The sequence below is a fragment of the Musca autumnalis genome, unplaced genomic scaffold, assembly GCF_047663935.1.
Source record: "Musca autumnalis isolate F117 unplaced genomic scaffold, ASM4766393v1 scaffold_1, whole genome shotgun sequence".
Lineage (NCBI taxonomy): Eukaryota > Metazoa > Arthropoda > Insecta > Diptera > Muscidae > Musca > Musca autumnalis.
In genome coordinates this window covers 98197690-98220638 of record NW_027411644.1, presented here as the reverse complement: position 1 = coordinate 98220638, position 22949 = coordinate 98197690, and positions in this window count along the sequence as shown.

Below are 22949 nucleotides of genomic sequence, written 5' to 3'. Positions count from 1 at the left end.
TCAAAATTAACATTTTTATTTGAAGATTATACCCCATTCAAAGCAACCCAACATTTATTTGGACGTTACCCATATCTTCCGCTAGATGTAAGCGTGTACTCGAGAAGTGATTAGAATAAAAAATGTAATTTTTTGCGTGAAATTTAACTGAAATAGAAGAATAACTCCGACATAATTTACTCACATTTTCTACGAAATAAATTTGAAAAAATATTTTCTCTTACAAAAATTTTATAACTTCCCTCAATATATTTTTTGTTTTTGCTATAATATGCAAACCGCTAAACAGATATGTATATTTTTGGCTTCATTTGAATCGCCGCGATGTATAGATTACGTACATATTTTTAAAGTATTTTTCCGACGCCTAAACAGCTTAAATTTTATTAAAAAAGTTGCAAGCAAGCAATTTTTTTGAATTATTTCTTAATTTCCGCGAAAATTTACAACTTTTCCACTAAAGTTATGGGACCTCGGTAATCATATAGTATGTAGGAAGCCATAAATTAACACTGTTTCTCGATATAATGCATAGCGTTTTTATAAGATTTTTTCTTATAATCAGAATTGAAACCGCCATAACTTTTGCGCGCAATAACCAAAATTTGTATCTCGAACAGATTTGAGAATGGTAATTTCTTCTGAATCCATGTACAAAAAATCTTTCATGTAGCTTAAAAAAAATTTTTTAATTTTTTTTTAAATGGAATATTAAAAAGTTTTGAATTTTCCTCATATACCCTCGTTAGTATAAATGCTGAGGGTACAAAAATATGTTTAAAACAAATTCAAGCATGGTGATGGTGCTTTGAAAAATATTCTTAAAAAATCCACGCTGGGTGATGGTGCTTTGAAAAATATTTTTAAAAAATCCACGCTGGGTGATGGTGCTTTGAAAAATATTTTTAAAAAATAAACGCTTGGTAATGGTGTTTTGAAAAATATTTTTAAAAAAGTCCACGCTTGGTGATTTTGCTTTGAAAAAATATTTTTAAAAAATCCACGCTTGTTGATGGTGATTTGAAAAATATTTTGAAAAAATCCACGCTTGGTGATGATGCTTTGAAAAATATTTTTAAAAAATAAACGCTTGGTAATGATGCTTTAAAAAATTGTTTAAAAAAGTCCACGCTTGGTGATTGTGCTTTGAAAAATATTTTTAAAAAATCCACGCTTGGTGATGGTGCTTTGAAAAATATTTTTAAAAAATAAACGCTTGGTAATGGTGCTTTGAAAAATAGTTTTAAAAAAGTCCACTCTTGGTGATTGTGCTTTGAAAAATATTTTTAAAAAATCCGCGCTTGGTGATGGTGCTTTGAAAAATATTTTGAAAAAATCCACGCTTGGTGATGGTGCTTTGAAAAATATTTTGAAAAAATCCACGCTTGGTGAAGGTCATCGCCTTCATATAGCCCCCATAGAACGGTACCTCCCGATTTTCGGTATTTTGAAGGTTGTGGCCACAACAACCCACGGAAATGGCTGAGATTTGGTATTTAGTCTACGTTGGAAGTAAAACCCTTTCCGACTGAATTTCGTCGGTATAGGTCCACGTTTCGATATAGCCCCCATAGAACGGTACCTGCCGGTTTTCGTAATTGTGAAAGATGTGACATCAATATCTCACAGAAATTTGTTGTTTGGTCTTTCATGGGATTTGTGGTCTAAAAATCCCATAGAAATGGCTGAAATGTGGTTTTAAGTCTTCGTTAGGGATATGAAACTTTACAACATAAATTTGTCCGCATGGGTCCATGTCTTCATATAGCCCCCATAGAACGGTACCTCCCGATTTCCGATATTTTGAAGGTTGTGGCCTCAACATCACACTTAAATGTCTGACATTTTGTATAAAGTCTTCGTTGGGATTATAAAACTTTCCACGTCTTCATATAGCCCCCATAGAACGGAACCTCCCGATTTTCGGTATTTTTAATGTTGTATCCCCAATATCCCACCGAAATGACTGAAATTTGGTATTTAGTCTTCGTTGGGGGTATAAAACATTCCACATGAAATTTCTCGGTATAGATTCTCGTCTTCATATAGCCCCGTACGTCCGGATTTCTGGTATTTTGGAGGTTGTGGCCTCAATATCGCTCAGAAATGGCTGAACTTTGGTCTTAAGTCTTCCTTGGGGGTATACAACTTTCCACCTGAAATTTCTCGATATAGGTCCACTTCTTCATATAGCCCCCATACCTCCTATTTTCGGTATTTTGAGGGTTGAGGCTGTGGTTATACATACATTTCTCCATTTTATTGACTTGTCTGAAAAGAATTTTAAACACAAAAATTGTACATACAAGCACTTTTGTACCTATTATTGAAATATTTGTTGCATATGTCATATGTTTCGATTGCAATTTAATCAGAAGCCAAAAATATGCCCAGTCCCAAAATTTGACATGAATCGGACCAAAAATAGGATTTGCATAAAATTCCGCTGTCTAATTATCAGTAAAGGTCCACGTCTTCCTATATCCCCCATGGAAGCGTTCCTCTTGATTTACGGTATTTTTAGGTTAGCGACATTGCTTAACCGAAATTGCTGAAATTTGTATTAGGTCGTCTTCATAAACGAAAGAAACTAATTGTTCCATTTTACTTAAATACCACTCGTGAGGGAGGATATAACAAGATCGGCCCGGCCGAACTTAAAACCGCTATTACTTGTTAAAAAATCGATGGATGAAGGATTAGACCTAAATAAGCCCACAAAAAAAATTTATGGCGATCGGTTAATTAGTTTTTGAGCTAGATATTTTTCAACAACAAAAATTCAGACACTACATTAAGATATGCTTTTTTCAGATGAGAAAAAAGTTCATAAAAAATTGCCTTGGTTACCAAAGGTTACATTAGCAGCATTTATAAATCTGGGATTCATGTATACATTGGGCTGTTTCTCTTTTATCCTTCAAATTAGATCAAGGGAATTAACATCAATGGAAAGGTCAAGGGTCCTTTTTTCAAATATGACTTATGGGGCTTCTACACGGTATTTTTTATGCATAACGACTTTCACTTTTTACAGATCTGAATTTTGTACACATGGTGTGAACTATACAAAAATTTTAATGCATCAAGTATACATAGGCATTTTTTACGAATAGAACGCGCTCTATTCTCGTCTGTACAACAAACGGAACACCGCTTTTTTATTCACAATATAAATAACTAAAACTAACTAAAACACAAAACGAATGAAAAATAAAGTTTTGCCGTGCAGAAGGAATTACATATGGGCGAAAAAACAGTGACAGTTGCTGTGCAAAACATGTATAAAACATACAGTGTAGAAACTCTTTTACTTGGCAGGGATATATGTTCCTAGATTAAATATATATGTAGGCTGTATATTGAAATTTGTCGGTAAAATTTTGACCAATAAATATTTTTGGCCCATTTAACATCTCAATACAAATTTTCGAGACGGTCGGTCAAATCCACAGTGCAACATTTTTAAGGTAATCTTGTGCAAACATTTGAACTGAGGATTTTTTTGAAAGTACAGAGCAAACGACAAAAACCCTAGTTGGGTTTTGTTGTGTCAGTTCCAGCTTGGATTTTATGGCCCCATCTAAAATGGGTAATTATTGAATTTTTGAAGCAATTAGCGGCTATATCTCTGAACCCAATGTGAATCTTCTTTTGATCTTAAAAGCAAACTTGTAGATAATGGCAAGAATAAAATATGTGGAGAAATAATGAACCCGAAAAACTATATTTGTTACCCCGAATTTTATAAAGTTTTATAGCGTTTTCATTTGAAAAAATTGGAAAATGTCTTATTCCTGTTTAGATGAGGCCATAAAATCCGAACTGTATCTGACAGGACAACTAAGGTTTTTGTAGTCTCAATGTGTACATTCAACAAATGCAAACTAGAAGTTGTTTGCATTTTCAGTGTAATTATAATTTTTAGTGGTCGGGTGGACTCACATAGCATTTCAGGTTATGAAGTTCGGTGTACCAAAATGGAAGTCTAGGACGAATATTTTGTGGTGTTGCACGAAATTTGGACAAATTCTCCTTTCACAATGTGGTGATGGGTATAAATACTAGGAACGGTTTTTTATCTGAGCTGTGTATTTAATCGTTATAATAACGCATTTCTCACTTAAACAGCTCGATTTATTTTTCCTATAGCATTGCTTTCGAAGTGTGTGTAAGAAGAACATGGTAACCGTGATGACACTCAAATGGTGCATAATATCTCAATATTTTGTTCATAAGTTAATATACTACATATGTATGTGTTTTACCACAGTTATTGTTATTGCAAATTAAATTAGTCATACGGCACAGTGTTAATAACGTCAAAACAAAAGACTTAAGAAACAAGCATCAGGCATGAGCTGCTAAACATCTAACTTCCAGTCTCCCTGTCTGTTCAATACTAAAAAACAACACTTGATTGGCTAACATTTTGTACTGGACGACGATCAAGAATCCAGAGTAAATAAAAACAATTGGAAATTTATTAACTCATTGGAATAGAACCGTATAATGTGAGAGTAACAGTTATACTCTTAAATTTCCAACTGAACTGGAAAGTTCAACAACGTTCTCTTCGGAGTCTAAATAAAAAACTCTACAACGAAGAGAAGTGCCGAAGAGACAAGAAAGCCATCTCTTTGCAACTTTATAACTCTTTTGAATCTTTTTAGTTTACTCTTAACAGTTATTAATTATAGCCGTTGTTGTGGTAAAACCAGATTGTTGGGCTTCAGGTTTTTTGTTGTTTTTTATTTGTATTTTCCTATAAGTCGTCGCATCTTTCGTACAACTGTTTTGTTAACGATGTTATAGCGGCTTTTTCCCGTATTTCTGTGAGATGTGGTCGGTCGACCAATGATGCGGTTTCTCCCGGTGGAGTAGAGTGGATGAGGCCAATGTGTTTGACAGTGTGTGTGTGTGTGTGTGAGTGTAAAAGTGTGCTTGTTTGTTTTCTGGTTGTGAATGACTATTTGCACTGTATTACTCGGTCAGTCGGTCTTTGAGAGGTTGTTGCTATTTGCCATTTAGTTGTTGTTATTGTTGACGTTCCTGGTGTTATTGTGGTTTTTGTTTCGGTGGTGTTGCATGGAGATAGTGACTACTGTTACCTTATTTTTATACAGTTTCTCTTTACCACTTTTTAAAGGCTGCAAGAGTAAATTGCAGAGATGTTGCCTTGTGTTTAAGTCCAGAGCCTTAGAAAAAATTATTGGCTTATTGCATTGTTACTCTTTTCAATTTAGTTTAATGCAGTTGCACCGGCAATTGCAAATAATTGTTTGTTTGAGACTTGGCTGAACTACCGCGCTGACTGCATTGGAATTTATGGTGTGGTGTTGTTTTTGCAATTGTGTGCGGGCATTAGGTGCACTGTTGCTCACTGACTGTTTTGTTTCGATATTATTTTAATGCATGATTCTCTTTTGTCTGTTAAGATTATGTCTTAATGATCTTATTATGGTGAGTTGCTTTCTAGTGCAGGGCTTCCTTGCGAAACTGTTTTCCCTAGTGGATGCATCTTAGGGTTTTTTTGGCGTTTATAGGGTTTAATGTTTTAATAACCTCCGCCTTTAGGCAAATACACTTTAATACGTTGAAAATGTGCCACTTCACAATAATGGTTTTAGACCCCAAATATGTTTTGACTAAATCCGTTTTGTAATACTTTGTCCAAATTTAAACCAAGGTCGAAGATGGGCCATATCGGTCCATCACAAAGGGTACTTTCGACACAAATTTTTAAATTTTTGGTACATGTGTAGTTAAGTAACACTTCTTGGATTGTCATGAAATTTTTTGCAGCACGTTGTGATCGGGGCCCCCTTTTTCGACGGTGCAATTTCCCAGCAAAATTTGACGGAAGGGGTTCTTTGCGATGACGTGATTTCATGTCATCTTTTGCATTGGTTCAAAGGAAGTCGTAGAAGATCCGATCTTTTCATTAGGATTTGAACCAATGCAAAGGAAGTCGTGAAAGACCCGATCTTTTCATCAGCATTTGTACCCATTCCATCGATCCAATAGAGATGATGTTTGTGTTTTTATTTACACACCTACTAATTTTTACTATTTTTTCCGATAACATAAAGGAAAAATTGTTATCGTAGTAAAAATAAGTAGATTCTTGCAGTTTCTGGAACAGACCAAAGTTGTTAGAACTGTCGTCGTGATGTTGTCTTACATTTCCTGCATATCAAACAACTAAAACTTCTAAACAATTGATATTATATGAAGTCCCAACCATCGAGCTAAAAATAGAATCGGATTGCACACATTGCTTTTTTAAAAGTTCCCTTGTCTGTTCTAAATCTGACATAGAATGAAATCAATCAAATCTCGCTTCTTGGAATTTGAAAAAAAAGGAACAAGAATCTCAAAATAAAGAAGAAACTACTTTTGGAAAGAAACAATTAAAAATAAATTAATTAAGCATAAATGGTATTTTCCATAAAAAGTCTCTCCTCCCCGTTCGTTACATTTTGTTCTTAGAGATCCCTAAAGCAAGCCGGGTTGTAGATCCCTACATATTTCCGTCTCTAAACAAAAGAGTATAAATTACCAAAATGTTGTTATAAAATAACAAAATTATAAAATAAAAGTAATTTACGAAATAAAAATACTTAAAAGAGTGCATTTGGAGTCCATGTCGAAATCTGAACTGATGATGGGAAGATAATTGAAAAAATCTTTTGTAAGATGAAAGAATATCAGTTGCGGAGAAGTAATCTTTTGCGTTGCAGCGGTGGTGATTACATTCCCAGCAAAATGTTCGATGCCAAAGATGACATTCAATCATGGGTGCAAGTGATCTAGCATGTCATCTTTTTAGCATCTTCATCGATGAATTTTATATGAGCGTGGACCCCAAAAGATGACGTTCTTTTCTGGATCCTAAGCATGTCATTTTAACCAATGCGTTGACATGTCATTTCCACCAATGCTTTGGCATGTCATTTCCACCAATGATTTGACATGTCATTTTCACCAATGCTTTGACACGTCATTTTCACCCATGCTTTGACATGTCATTTTAACCAATGCTTTGGCATGTCATTTTCACCAACCCCTTGGCATGAAATTTTCATGTCTTGTTTGGAAAATGGAAATGCTGTATTGAAATATGGTTTTCATGAAAAACAAAACTCTTTATTAATTCAAACGAATTCATGAAATAACAACAATTAATTTATCAGTTTAGTTTTTCAAAAGTTTACATCCAAAATTGCAATGTAATCACCACCGCTGCAAAGCAAAAGATTACTTCCTCCGTTCTCCGCAACTGATATTCTTTCATCTTACAAAAGGTTTTTTAAATTATCTTCCCATCACCAGTTCAGATTTCAACATGGACTCCAAATGCACTCCTTTAAGTATTTTTATTTCGTAAATTACTTTTATTTTATAATTTTGTTATTTTATAACAACATTTTGGGAATTTATACTCTTTTGTTTAGTGACGGAAATATGTAGGGATCTACAACCCGGCTTGCTTTAGGGATCTCTAAGAACAAAATGTAACGAACGGGGAGGAGAGACTTTTTATGGAAAATACCATTTATGCTTAATTAATTTATTTTTAATTGTTTCTTTCCAAAAGTAGTTTCTTCTTTATTTTCAGATTCTTGTTCCTTTTCGTTTCGGACTTTTTTTTTTCAAATTCCAAGAAGCGAGATTTGATTGATTTCATTCAGATTTAGAACAGACAAGGGAACTTTTAAAATAGCAATGTGTGCAGTCCGATTCTATTTTTAGCTCGATGGTTGGGACTTCATATAATACCAATTGTTTAGAAGTTTTAGTTGTTTGATATGCAGGAAATGTAAGACAACATCACGACGACAGTTCTAACAACTTTGGTCTGTTCCAGAAACTGCAAGAATCTACTTATTTTTACTACGATAACAATTTTTCCTTTATGTTATCGGAAAAAATAGTAAAAATTAGTAGATTTTTGCAGTACTGGAACATACCAAAATGAAAATAAACAGGTGTGTAAATAAAAACACAAACATCATCTCTATTGGATCGATGGAATGGGTACAAATGCTGATGAAAAGATCGGATCTTTCACGACTTCCTTTGCATTGGTTCAAATCCTAATGAAAAGATCGGATCTTCCACGACTTCCTTTGAACCAATGCAAAAGATGACATGAAATCACGTCATCGCAAAGAACCCCTTCCGTCAAATTTTGCTGGGTTGCAATTTTGGATGTAAACTTTTGAAAAACTAAACTGATAAATTAATTGTAGTTATTTCATGAATTCGTTTGAATTAATAAAGAGTTTTGTTTTTCATGAAAACCATATTTCAATACAGCATTTCCATTTTCCAAACAATATGAAAATTTCATGCCAAGGGGTTGGTGAAAATGACATGCCAAAGCATTGGTTAAAATGACATGTCAAAGCATGGGTGAAAATGACGTGTCAAAGCATTGGTGAAAATGACATGTCAAATCATTGGTGGAAATGACATGCCAAAGCATTGGTGGAAATGACATGTCAACGCATTGGTTAAAATGACATGCTTAGGATCCAGAAAAGAACGACATATTTTGGGGTCCACGCTCATATAAAATTCATCGATGAAGATGCTAAAAAGATGACATGCTAGATCACTTGCACCCATGATTGAATGCCATCTTTGGCATCGAACATTTTGCTGGGTTCTTTGGAGCAAGTGCAGAATAGACCCCTATAGTTTTTGGGGATGATTGCAAAATATTAAGGGGATGAAATGGACCAAAAACAAAATTTGTATCCAATTTTGTAGCGGCTCTGCAGGTGGCTATGGTAGTCTAATCCGCGAAATTTTATGTAATGGTTGGGCTTACGACAGAGAAGTAGCTTGCAATTTAAAGTGATGCTCAGATAATATTTAGCGGGTTAAATTGACCAGAACTTTTGTGTGAAAAAAATGTAAAAAAATGTGAAAAAAAGTTTTCAGTGAAATGACTATATTATTCCGAACTTTCCAATAATGCTAATTATGTTGATGCACCTGGTAAGATAATAGAGTTACAGCCTTGTTATACAGGGATCCCTCAGTTTTAATTGTGGGTAGTGTATCCTTAATCACGATAGAGGTCGCAGTTATAGTTCAATAGTCAAGGATAGTGCCAATAATTGTTGATAATGATCGGATAATATTTAGCGTGTAAGATTGACCATAACTTTTTGGGGAAAATATCCAAATTTAATTTCTAATCAGTAATTTAAATTCTGGTGGCATATTCGAACAACTTACGAAAACTAAACTTGAACTCTTGACCTCTCACTTGGTGCAAATTATATCAATGTAGCGGTTAGATTAAGGAACTACTGTCTAACATTTAAGTGGGTTTTTCCTTTATTGTGTTGGTTTGTTTATTAGGAATTACGCAACACAGATAGAAAAGTTTTCAAGTCATGATAAAGGAATTCCCAGTTTTTTAAATTGATACAATTTACAATGCAGTACGTGGTTTGAAGTTTTTATGTCACCTTTTAATTATGAATATTTCCCTCGGAAATAATTTTAAAATTGAAATTCTTTTAGAATCAATATTTTGAAATGTTCAAAACTACTATAATCACTTAATTTTGGAATATTCTCTCCGAATCGCATCCGTCCGTCCGTCTGTCCGTCCATTAAAAATTGTACGCACGCTACAGGCCGCAATTATGGACCAATCGTCACAAAATTTTGTATGAAATGGACCAAAAACAAAATGTGTACCCGATTTTGTAGCGGCTCTGTAGGCCACAATAAAAATCCGACCTGCGCGAAATTTTAAGTAAAGTTTGGATTTACTATAAGGAAGAAGCTTGCAATTTAATATGATGATCAGATAATATTTAGCGGGTTAAATGGACCGAAACTTTTGTAAGAAAATTGGTAAGCTTTTTAATATACATCTCATATCTTCATTCATGGAAGATATATTCCGCCCGCGTAAGTCATATTCGCAAGACGACTTTTTAACATTTCCATAGGTGTCAGTTATGCTGATGTATGTACGTGGTCAGATAACAGAGTTATATCCTAGTATATGAAGCGACTCAACAGTTTTAATTGTGTATAGTGTAACCATAACAACGATAGAGGTCGCAATTATAGTTCAAAACTGACAAAATTTTGCACAAAGTAAGAGTTTTAGTCGAAGAAGATGACGATAATTTTTAATAATGATCAGATAGTATTTTGGGAGTGAAATTTACCATAACTTTTGTGGGAAAAATATCCTAATTTACTTTTTTGAGCATATTTTAATTTCTGGGGTTCATATTCCGGCAAATTACGAATACGAAACTTGAAAACCAATACTTGACCTCTGCCTTGATGCAAATTACATCAGTGTTGAGGTTAGATAACTGAACTACTGTCTAAAATATATGGGTTCCTTTATTGTTTTTCTTATTTATAAGGAAAAACATTTACCTTGCATGCTACAAAATGTCGGAATCATGATATACCATTTTTAGGTCATGATAGAGAAATTTTTAAATCGAGGTAAAATACAATGATCTATGGGTCTTGAAGTTTTTGTGTCCCCACGAAATATTGGTCGGTTCCTTAAAAGTCGGCCCCGTCCGACTATAGCCCTCTCTTACTTGTTTTTCTTACATTTTTAAAATTTGTCAATAAAATTTTTCCTTTATACCAGTGTGAAACATTTGTTATTTTACCAAAAAATATAAAAAATCAAGTAAGCAAAGACTATAGTCGGACGGGGCCGACCATGTGATACCCTACACCACTATCCCTGGGCTTTCGGCAAATCAAAATTCCTTTATGAAACAAATAAACTTATTGTAAGAAATAACTTTGTGGATTATGCCACCTTATCACATCAAGCTTAAATAATAATATAATAATTGTTCTATCAACATCCCAGAAAATGTCACCAACTCTACTGAGCGGTTGAAACATTGATAATGCCTAGGCGGGAAATGTTTGTGGAACAATTATACATATTATACATTTCTAGAGTTGGGTAATCTAGTTCCTAGTTCACGGTACTAGTTCCAAAGCGTATGAGTAACATCATAAAATCTAACGTGTGATATTACGTATACGCAGTTTGTCCATACAAACGAACTGCGTAGTGAACCAGATAGTTCCAAATACATAGTTCATTTGGCACAACTCTATACACTACGTTTCAAGTCAATAGCACGTTTCAAATAGCTTTTTGTTACTTCAGTTTAGTCGATATCCGTGAAATAACCTCGGGAAAATTTATGCATCTTGGTTTGTAATTTTATGAAGTATTTTTTAATAAAAAGTTTGGCTTCGATAACGTACCGTTATTTTTTTTTAATTTTCTTTCAAAAAGCCCAAAATTTGTACGGTTTAAAGTATTTCATCGGAATAGCACATTCTTTAATAACTTGAGTAAAAAGGCAAATTTTGAATGCTACTGTTACGATTCTTTAAATTTGGAATAAATAAAAGCTATTTCAAGTTTAAAACGCTAAAATTGGTAGAACTATGACTTTAATACAGCGGAAATAAGACCTTATGAAAGCTGTGGACTTTAGTTGTCCATAATACGTTTAAAATTTGGCAGACACATTATTGCAATTTGCATCAGGGGAAAATTCAGTAGTTTTTTTTTGCATACGTAGGCTACTTTGGCGGTATATGCCCTACAGGAATTCAAATATGGGCCACAAATAAAATGTTCATATTTTTCATACAAAAGTAATGCACTGTGGTTCCGCACTTGGACAAAAATCGAAAAAATTATGTCGACTAATTTGATTGCGATTAAAATAAATATTCTCTAAACACATTTAATTTTTATTATCCTGTATTATTTTTGCCAATTTACAGCTGTAATATGCCAAGTTAAGTCGAAGAAGTTAAGATTTGTATATGCTACCTTAAAAACGAAAAAAGATCCGCAAATCATTCGTAGCTTATGAGTGAAGTTATAAAATAATTAAGATGTAAATGTACAATTTCCAAAATGAAACTTGTAGTTGATGACATTGACAATATTCTTACGAAAAAACAAATTCAAAATTCGTTTTCTATGTTCCTTAAAATAAATTCTTTGTAAATGACTTTTTCTGCCATTTTTAATATCATTGCTATAAATTTATGTTGAGTTTTACTAATGTTGGCCCAGTAAGGGCAAGTCCATATTTTTTTAAAATACAGGGGAAAGTCTCTAGTTTACGATAAAATGAAATCCAGCTGCCACATCTGCCACCCTGTAAGTTATTCTCCTTATACCACGCCTGTAAAATTGCCAATATTCCTAAAATCGGGATGTATGTTTATATGGGTGCTATACTGAAACGTGGACCTATATTGAATATTTTTTGCAAGGAGGTATGGTGTTCCCTCAGAACTTAAAATGCAAAATTACAGGCTAATCGGTTGGAAAATTTGTCTAAAATCGTCAAAATACCGAATATCGGGATGTACGTTTATATGGGAGCTATACCTAAACTTGGACCTATATTGAACATTTTTTGCACGGACGTATGATCTTTCCTCCGAAGTCAAAATACAAAATTACAGCCAACTCGGTTAGAAAATCTGGCTAAAATCGCCAAAATACCGAATATAGGAAGGTACGTTTATATGGTAGCTATACCTAAACGTGGACCTATATTGAACTTTTCTTGCAAGGTGGTATGTTGTTCCCTCAGAACACAAAATGCAAAATTACAGCCAAATCGACTGGAAAATTTGTCTAAAATCGTCAAAATATAAAAAAATCGGGGGGTACCTTTATATGGGGGCTACACCCAAATGTGCACCTACATACATTAAATTTGTTTTTCTCCATTTTGGGCTCCTTATAAAACTATGTTTAAAATTTCGAGGCGTTAACTCGATTAGAACTATTTTTGGCACTCCTTTCCATGCAAGTGGGACCACTGTGTAATGGTCCATTTCACCCGCTACATAATATCAGATCACCATCCAAAATTGTGGGATTCATCTTCAGCCTAAAGTCTTACCTCATGAAAAATTTCGTGCTATAATTGAGCTATAATTGAGCAATAATTGAATTATGATTACACTACAAACAAATAACTGGACATGTTAGGCTGTAACTCTATTATCTGATCATGTACACCAACACAACTGACATCAATAGAAAGGTCAAGAGTTCCTTTTCCAAGTACAGCTTACATAACCGGAGTGTGTCTTCCTGAAGGATTGATATAAGCTGTATATTAAAAATGTTCAAAAGTTGTGATCCATTTAACCCTAAAATATTATGATTACAATTTATAATGGACAGACGAACGGACGGACACATTGTTTTGACATATCTAATATGGTGCCACCGTGGGGTAATGGTATGCCTTTCACGCTGAATGCCCGGGTTCGGTTCGTAGGCCAGGCCACATGAAATTTTTGATGGCAAAATACCCCTTTTTAATGATGGTGACATTTTCTGAGTATTTCAGCCATGAACAACTTCTCTACACGCGGTGTCTTAGGACACGTCGCTCGGACTCGGCGGTAAATAGTATGTAGCCCCCTTATCATTGACCTAGTATGAATCGGGGTGCACTCATTCATATGAGAGAAGCCTCCCTTGTCCCTCCTGGGATGTTTGTGGCACAATTATGTATTATACATTTCTAATAAAAGTTCCAAAATTGGAAAATTGACATTGTTAGCCTCTTCTGATACATCTATAAAGTTTCTTTGAACATCAGGTTCCTTTTTGGAATACACCTAATATAAATAAAAATATAAGCCGCTGCAAATATGCCCAATTACAATGCAATTTTTCATATCTGACCGTGAAATTTTCGACAGACGGACACTGCTCCAATTTTATTGAACACTACAAACGTTATATACAAATTTTCAAAGGGAACATTGTGAGTTTATCGTCCAAAACAGTGCACTTGTACCATACGAGTACATATGCTTGGAAATGCTTGCGATTTTGTGCTTTTTAGTTCATTGTGGATATATATTGAGATATTAAAAATATATTTTAACAGGTAAAGAACAACTAATAATGAGTAGAAATTCAGATAACAAATTTATGACTCCCAGAAGTATTCATATTTAGTTATACGCCAGGAGGGGGTGGATGCCTTCACCAAAGTTAATATTTCAAAAAACTTTAACGGTAGCGACACCGAGTGCATTTTGAAACAAGGTGGCGGAGCGACCCCATGCTGCAATATACATATGTATAAAAAAATTCAATTGGACAATTAATATGTTAAGACTGCACTAATATGCAATAATGCTGGGAATTTCTCTATTATGATCGAGACAAATTGTAGCATGGGAGGAAAATGTTGTATTCTACACAAAACCTATTATATATTAGGCGATAGACCTGTTAGTTACCCAGGAGACAAATTACTGCAATTTGCATCAGCGGAATGATCAGTAGTTCTTTTTCCATATGTAGGCTACTTTGCTGGTATATGCCCTACAGGAAGTAAAATATGGACCAAATTTTAAATGTTTACATACAAAAGTAGTGGTGCATTTAACCCACTAGATAATATGAGATCATCATCCAAAATTGTTGGTGTGTTCTTCGACCTAAACTCTTACATTGTGCAAAATCTCGTGACAATTGATATATAATTGCGACCTCTAGCGTTCTTCTGATTACACTACTAACAAATAGCAGGATATATTAGGCTTTAACTCTATTATCTGAGCACTTTAATCAAAGTAATTGGCGTCAATGGAAAGGTCAAGCGTTCCTCTTCCAAGTATAGCTTACATGCCCGAAATGTCACTTCCAGGAAAAAAATATAAGCTGTATATTAAAAATTTTTAAAATTTTCACACAAAAGTTCTGCTCTATTTAACCATCTAAATATTATCTGATGAGCATCTCAAATTGTAAGCTACTTCTTTGTCATATAATCTTACCATATTTAAAATTTCGTTGATCGGACTATTATTGCTACCTACAGAGCCGCTACAAAATTGTATGAAAATTATGTTTTTGGTCCATTTCACCCGCTAAATATTTCACGATCATCTCCAACAAAAATAGGGACCTACTCTGGTCTAAACCCGACCTCTATGCAGACGACCTCCATGCAGGACAGACGGACGGACGGACACACATCTCAAAATCGCTTTATCTCGTCTACATATGAAGATTGGTATACCACATTGGGGGTCTCCGACGAATATTTCGCGGTGTTACATGAATTTTTATCAAAACAAACTTATAATACCCTTTCCACATAGTGGTGTAGGGTATAAAAATGGTTAAGTCGAATTCTCCCGCTTATATGTTTTAGACTTATATGTTTTAGTTTATCATGGCTGATGGACCGTTGAACCCCACCATTTTAGGAAATGTGTAAATATATAGTTTTTCTTGATCGGGGGCGCAACCACCGTTGTCTCGAAAATTAATTTGCAAGCCGTTGCCGTCATAAGTTTAGCAAATATAACTATTATATGTTTTTAGACTTATATGTTTTAGTTTACCATGGCTGATGGACCGTTGAACCCCACCATTTAAGGAAATGTGTAAATATATAGTTTTTCTTGATCGGGGGCGCAACCACCGTTGTCTCGAAAATTAATTTGCAAGCCGATGCCGTCATAAGTTTAGCAAATATAACGATTATAAAACAATAGACTCCCGAAATTCGTCTACAAATATATAGCATTTTGGAGCACCGGATATTTCTGAACATTATCTGAAAATTGCATGATATTAGGTTCAGTAGTTTTGGAAAATAGTGTATTGAAAAGAGTGTGCATTGTCATCAGTTTTCAAGATATAACATATTTAAAAAAAGTGGGCGTGGTCCGGTATTTTGGCTCCAAATATATACCTAGTACCTAGTACCTTTTTTTAAATATCTCATAGTGGAGTTACCCGGTCCCTCTAGAATTCAATAAAATATTCAGTCTGTTTTCGGGGGCCTAGTACCTTTTTTTAAATATCTCATAGTGGAGTTACCCGGTCCCTCTAGAATTCAATAAAATATTCAGTCTGTTAATATACCCTCCATAGTATGGAGGGTATATTAAGTTTGTTTTTCCGTTTGTAACGCATTGAAATACTCGTTTGCGACCCTATAATATATATTCTTGATCAGGGTAAAATTCTGAGTCGATCTGTGCACGTCCGTCCGTCCGTCCGTCTGTGGTAATCACTCTAGCATCCACAAAAATAGAGACAGAACGCTGAAATTTTGGGAAAAGGCTTCTATTGTTTGCAGGCAGGTCAAGTTCGATGATGACCTTTATCGGTCCACGTTTTGGTATAGCCCCCATATAACGGTACCCCCCGATTTACGGTATTTTAACGTTTTTAGCAACATTTTCAGACTGATTTAGCTATAATTTGACATTTAGGGTTCATAAGTGTAAATAAACTGATATAACGAAACTTGTGGACATAGGTCCACGTTTTGGTATAGCCCCCATATAACGGTACCCCCCGATTTACGGTATTTGTACGTTATTAGCTACCTTTTCAGACCGATTTAGCTATAATTTGACATTTAGGGTTCTTAAGTGTCAATAAACTTATATAACAAAGCTTGTGAACATAGATCTACGTTTTGGTATAGCCCCCATATAACGGTACCCCCCGATTTACGGTATTTTGACGTTTTTAGCTACATTTTTAGACCGATTTAGCTATAATTTGACATTTAGGGTTCTTAAGTGTCAATAAACTTATTTAACGAAACTTGTGAACATAGGTCCACGTTTTGGTATAGCCCCCATATAACGGTACCCCCGATTTATGGTATTTTGACGTTTTTAGCTACATTTTCAGACCGATTTAGCTATAATTTGACATTTAGGGTTCTTAAGAGTCACTAAACTTATATAACAAAACTTGTGGACATAGCTCCACGTTTTGGTATAGCCCCCATATAACGGTACCCCCCGATTTACGGTATTTTGACGTTTTTAGCTACATTTTCAGACCGATTTAGCTTTAATTTGACATTTAGGGTTCTTAAGTGTCACTAAACTTATATAACAAAACTTGTGGACATAGGTCCACGTTTTGGTATAGCCCCCATATAACGGTACCCCCCGATTTACGGTATTTTGACGTTTTTAGCTACATTTTAAGACCGATTTAGCTATAATTTGACATTAAAGGTTCTTAGTTGTGAGTAAACTTATATAACAAAGCTTGTGAGCATAGGTCCACGTTTTGGTATTGCCCCCATATAACGGTACCCCCCGATTTACGGTATTTTGACGTTTTTAGCTACATTTTCAGACTGATTTAGATATAATTTGACATTTAGGGTTCTTAAGTGTCAATAAACTTATATAACGAAACTTGTGGAAATAGGTCCACCTTTTTGGTATAGCTCCCATATAACGGTACCCCCGATTTACGGTATTTTGACGTTTTTAGCTACATTTTCAGACCGATTTAGCTATAAATTGACATTTAGGGTTCTTAAGTGTCAATAAACTTATATAACAAAACTAGTGGACATAGGTCCATGTCTTGGAATAGCCCCCATATAACGTTTAAATCACATTTCTAGGCCGAATTAGCTATAATTTGATATTTAGGGTTCTTAGTGACCAAAAAACTTATATTCGAAAAAATTATGAACATAGGTCCATGTTTTGGTATAGCCTCATATAACGATACCTTCCCGATTTTCGGTATTTTGAGAATTTTACCTACAAGTTTTAACCGAATTAGCTGTAATTTGAAGATTTGACATTTGAAGTTCTTAGTGGTCACCACACCTGTCCACCAAAAATTGTCAAGAAAGGTCCATGTATGGATAAAGCCCCCATATAACGGTACCTCCCGATTTTCAGTAATTTGATGATTATACCCTACACCACTATGTCGAAAGGGTATTATAAGTTTGTTTTGGTAAAAATTCATGTAACACCGCGAAATATTCGTCGGAGACCCCCAATGTGGTATACCAATCTTCATATCTCGGCGAGATAAAGCGATTTTGAGATGTGTGTCCGTCAGCCCGTCCGTCCGTCCGTCCGTGTGTCCGTCTGTCCATTATAAATTGTAATCAAACTCCAGGCCGCAATTATGGACCGATCGTCACGAAACTTGGTATGGAGGTCGGTTTCACATCAGAATAGATCGCTATTTTAATTGGTGATGATCGTGAAATATTTAGCGGGTGAAATGGACCAAAAACATAATTTTTATTCGATTTTGTAGCTGCTCTGTAGGTCGCAGTAATAGTCCGATCGCCTGGAAAATTAAAATAAAGTAAGAGTATATGACAAAGAAAAAGCTTGCAATTAGAGATGGCGATCAGATAATATTTAGAGGGTTAAATGGACCACAACTTTTGTGTGAAAATTGTGAAAATTTTTAATATACAGCTTATATCTTAATTCCTGGAAGTGACATTCCGGACAAGTGAGATATACTTGAAAGTGGAACGCTTGACCTTTCAATTGATGTCAATTATGTTGGTGTGCATGATCAGATAACAGAGTTACAGCCTAATATATTCCGTTATTTGTTTGTAGTGTAATAATAAACTCGCTAGAAGTCGCAATTATACATCAATAGTCACGAAATTTTGCACCGGGTAAGAGTATAGGTCGAAAAAGATGCCTACAATTTTGAATGATGATCTGATATTCTTTAACGGTTGAAATGGAGCATTACTTTTGTATAAAAAATATAAACATTTTATTTTTGGTCGATATTTTAATTCCCTGAGGACATATATATTTCGCAAAGTAGCCTACATATGGGAAAACGAATACTGATATTTCCCCTGATGCAAATTGCAATAATGTGTCTGCTAGATAACTGCCCTATTGCCTAATATATAATGGGTTTTGAGTAGAGAACCACAATTTCCTCTCATACTACAAATTGTCTCAATCATGACAGAGAAATTTTCAGTTCAGTTGTCCAATTGAATTTTTATACAAATATTGCAGCATGGGATCGCTTCGCCCCCTATTTTATACCCTTAGCCTTTAGGTTAATATAAAGTATACAAAATACGACCAAAGATGTGCACATCGAAAAAATGGTTTTAGACCCAAGTATGTTTGGACGAAATTCGTTTCAAACAATTTGGAGTCGATTTAGCATTGTCCGTTCATCTGTCTGTCTTACTGTCTAGCTGACTGGTGCGCATTATAACTCCCGAACGGATCTACATATTCGAACCAAATTTCGATTTTTTTGCCCAAACATAGTTTAATTTCCTTCGGGCACCTCCCCCACAAAAGTTAAAAAAATTTCTGAAAAATTGTGTGAACGATAACTGTCGAAGTGCGAAAACGATTTGGTCCAAACTTTCCATATATTAATATTCCTTCCAGATATAAATCGGGTAAGACTATATCGGTCCACACCTTCGAGTACCTCCCACACAAAATTTGGAAAAGTGAAATTTAAGAGTCCTATCGAATCGTTTTGATTTTTTAGGAGATTATGGCCGAAAAGGTCCATGAAACCATGAAAACAAGCAAGAAACCTTACTAATATGGCAAATCCGCAAGGTAACTCTCAAGGGGATTTTCTGATTGGTCCTAACTTTGCACATCCTATTATTTCATTTAATAATGTATTAGGTTGGAATATGGATTATATCAATCCCGTCCTTCGAGTACCTCCTACACAAAATTTGGGAAAAGTGCAGTTTGTGGACCAGTCTTGGATATATTGGAATTGTTTGAAGAAGGTTCTTTTCACGGTACCTATTGCAACGGTACAATTTTTACGGTGTAAGTCCATACTTCCTGAGAAAATGGTCCAAAATTTCCAAAAATAATTCTCAAACTTTTTCAAAAATCAGAAGCTGGCTTACTACAATTGATTTGGCATAGCCTTACATTACCTACAAAATACAAAATATATAGATTTTTTTATATGGCATAATTATTGTGTTTTTTTTTTTTTTTTTTGGTCAGATTCTGAAGGTACATACATATATTACCGTTAGCGGAGCTGACTTATACTATCTTACTTGGTGTGTAATTGAATATGAATAATTTTGGGATTTATAAATTTGTTTGCATGCAAATTATTTGAATTTCTATTCATTATTAGTTATTTCTATCGATATAAAATATGTATATGGTAATATTCAAAAATGTTTTACAATCGTTGAAGTTGAGGTTCACCATTTAATAAGTCGCGAACTGTCAATATATTTTATACAATATGAACATATTTATATTAATTGAAGTGTTTTAGCCGGGGTCGCATGAAAAGAAACAGAACAAATAATTTATGTGGAAGCTATGTTGGTGGTAATATTAAAAAAATGGGTAAAAATGTGGGTAAAAATTTGTGTTCTTTCTTGATTTCTGGTCAAACCACGGAAAATTCAGACCTGAGCTCAAAGAAAGAATTGAAGAATACCCCTTGGGCAACATGGTTTTAATGTATGACTTTTCGATATATACACTGCATCCCCCTAAAATCGATGCTGACATTTTGAAGTTTTGAAATCTGGGTTTTTTGAATTTTTCTTATAATTGGAGGGCGCAACCAGATAATTACCGAAACTATTTATTGGATTGTAGAACTCGTGATTCCACGTCATTTGATGTATATCTCATGAGTGTGCTTCATACAGCTCCATAGTAATAAGAGCCCAAAGTCAAAATTTTGGTGCGTAAATTTTCTTAAAAAACCTATTCTTTGGCTTCAACATTTACAAGTGTGACTTAGGTACCCTTGAACCCCGCGTGATTTTAGTTTTTTTACGCGCCGGATCTAATGAACCCTTCCGCTTTCAAATCCATCCTCTAAAATGGCGGTTATAGATACCATGAAAGTAGGAAATTCTGCAAAATTCTATTTTGATGATTCCGCGCATTGAACCGCGATTTTCTTTGGTTATTTTTACATAAATGGAATCCTTCATACGCGATTATATTATTTTCCAAAACCGTGTGGCTTAAATTACCGAGATTCTGGAGTAATATTCGTATTTCGTATAAAATACAATTTGGTAGCACATCCGCGGTTCTTGACGAATTTTTTTAAAATTTGTTATAACGACGTATTCTTTATACGCGGTCACTGAAATCGGATGCGCCTTATAATCTTATGTACATCGCGCAATTTATACCCACATAAAGGTTTTTTGAACAGTAAGATGCAGCTGACGGCACACTTTGGCCGCTGAATGAAAAGTGGAAAAATCGCTACATATTGATAGAGATGAACTCGCTGTATCTGAGAAGCGCATGCGCCTTAACTGATTTTAAAGAATTCGCGAATTATACGTTTTTTAACTTTTATGTTTTTTCTTTGGTTGTAATTTCAATATTACTTTCTATTTCATAATCCTATTGTTTATTAAAGTAAGCAAATACAATTTCGGGTTTGTCATCGCATGTTCCCTGAAGAAGTTTCAGCAAAGTCCGTCAGTCCTTGCATCGAAGTTTAGCGAAGTAGTAGAATAACTCCCAAAAATGTTTTTTTCTATTTTTCGTATTGAACAAAAAAATATATTTTTGAAATAATATTCTAACAATAAGATTTCGTCTTTTGTTGTTGCTGTAATATGGCAGTCATAAATCCTATCTTTAAAGTTTTGGTCTCATATTTTTCTACGCGTTGTCTAGAATCTGTACGTATTTTTAATTTATTTTTTCGAGTTTTATTTGGACTCTAAATTAGAATAAATTAAATTTACTCCAAGATTTTTTCAGTATTTCTTGATTTTCCGCGAAAATAGAAATACATTTAGTAAATATTTAGGCAACTACGGATAGATATTAAATGCTGTTAACGCTTTATATATACATTTTCTTATTACAGCAAAACTGGAATTTTTAAATACTTTTTATTTATAAGGGAATAAAACCCCCCATAACTTTGGAGCGCAGCATCCAATTTTGTGAACGCGAACAGATTTGAAACCACGACTTTTTTCTTAATCTATGTTCCAAAAATTGTGGATGTGCTCGCAAACAATTTTTTAATATTTCTTCCAATGGAATTGCAAAAGAAATTTGAAATTTACCATATAACCTCAATGAACTCTTTTTGAAATCCCCTGAAAATCACAAAACTGCTTGCATTACCAAGCATATGTGAGGACGATAGATCTTTAATAAACCCACAATCAATGTGAAATTTCCAATTTTGGCATATTGTTTAGAAATGTATAATTTATGTAATTGATCCACAAATATCACAGTAGGGACAAGGGAGGCTTATCTTATACCAATGGATTCATGTTATGTAATTGATATGTGACGTATTTTTTTATCGCCGAATCCAAAAGGCGAGTTCTAAGTTGCCACTTGTAGAGAAGTTTTTCATGGCTGAAATACTCAAAAAGTATCGGCATCATTACCGTTTGATTTGATGTGGCCAGGCTTGGGGATCATACCCGGACATTCAGCGTGCAAAGTGGTTACACATAGCTACTTCCTAGAGGTTGTGGTGTAGGGTATCACATGGTCGGCCCCGTCCGACTATAGCCTTTGCTTACTTGTTTTAACTACAATATTAAACCGAACTAGCAGTATTTTGACATTTGAAGTTCTTAGTGGTCACAACACCTCTCCATCAAAAATAGACATCATGGTCCATTTTTGGATATAGCTCCCATATAACGGTACCTCCCGATTTTCAGTAATTTGGCAATTTTAGATACAAGTTTTAACCGAACTAACTGTAATTTGACATTTGAAGGTCACCACACATCTGCATCAACAATTTTCAACATAGCCCCAATATAACGATACCTCCCGATTTTCGGTACTTTGAGGATTTTACTTAAAATGTTTAACCGAACGTAGGTCCAAGTTTTGGTATAGCCCCAAAACAAACCTCCCGATTTTCCGTACCTTAGCTTTATTTTTTGGACGAACTTTCTGTAAATTGAAATTTAAGAGCCAACAAAAATTCTGCAACAAAAATTGTTCATTTAAGTTCATATTTTCGTATGGCCCACATACAGTGGTACCTCCGAACTAGCTGTTAATGACATTTGAAGTTCCCACGTTATGTACCGATTTTAGTTATTTTGAGG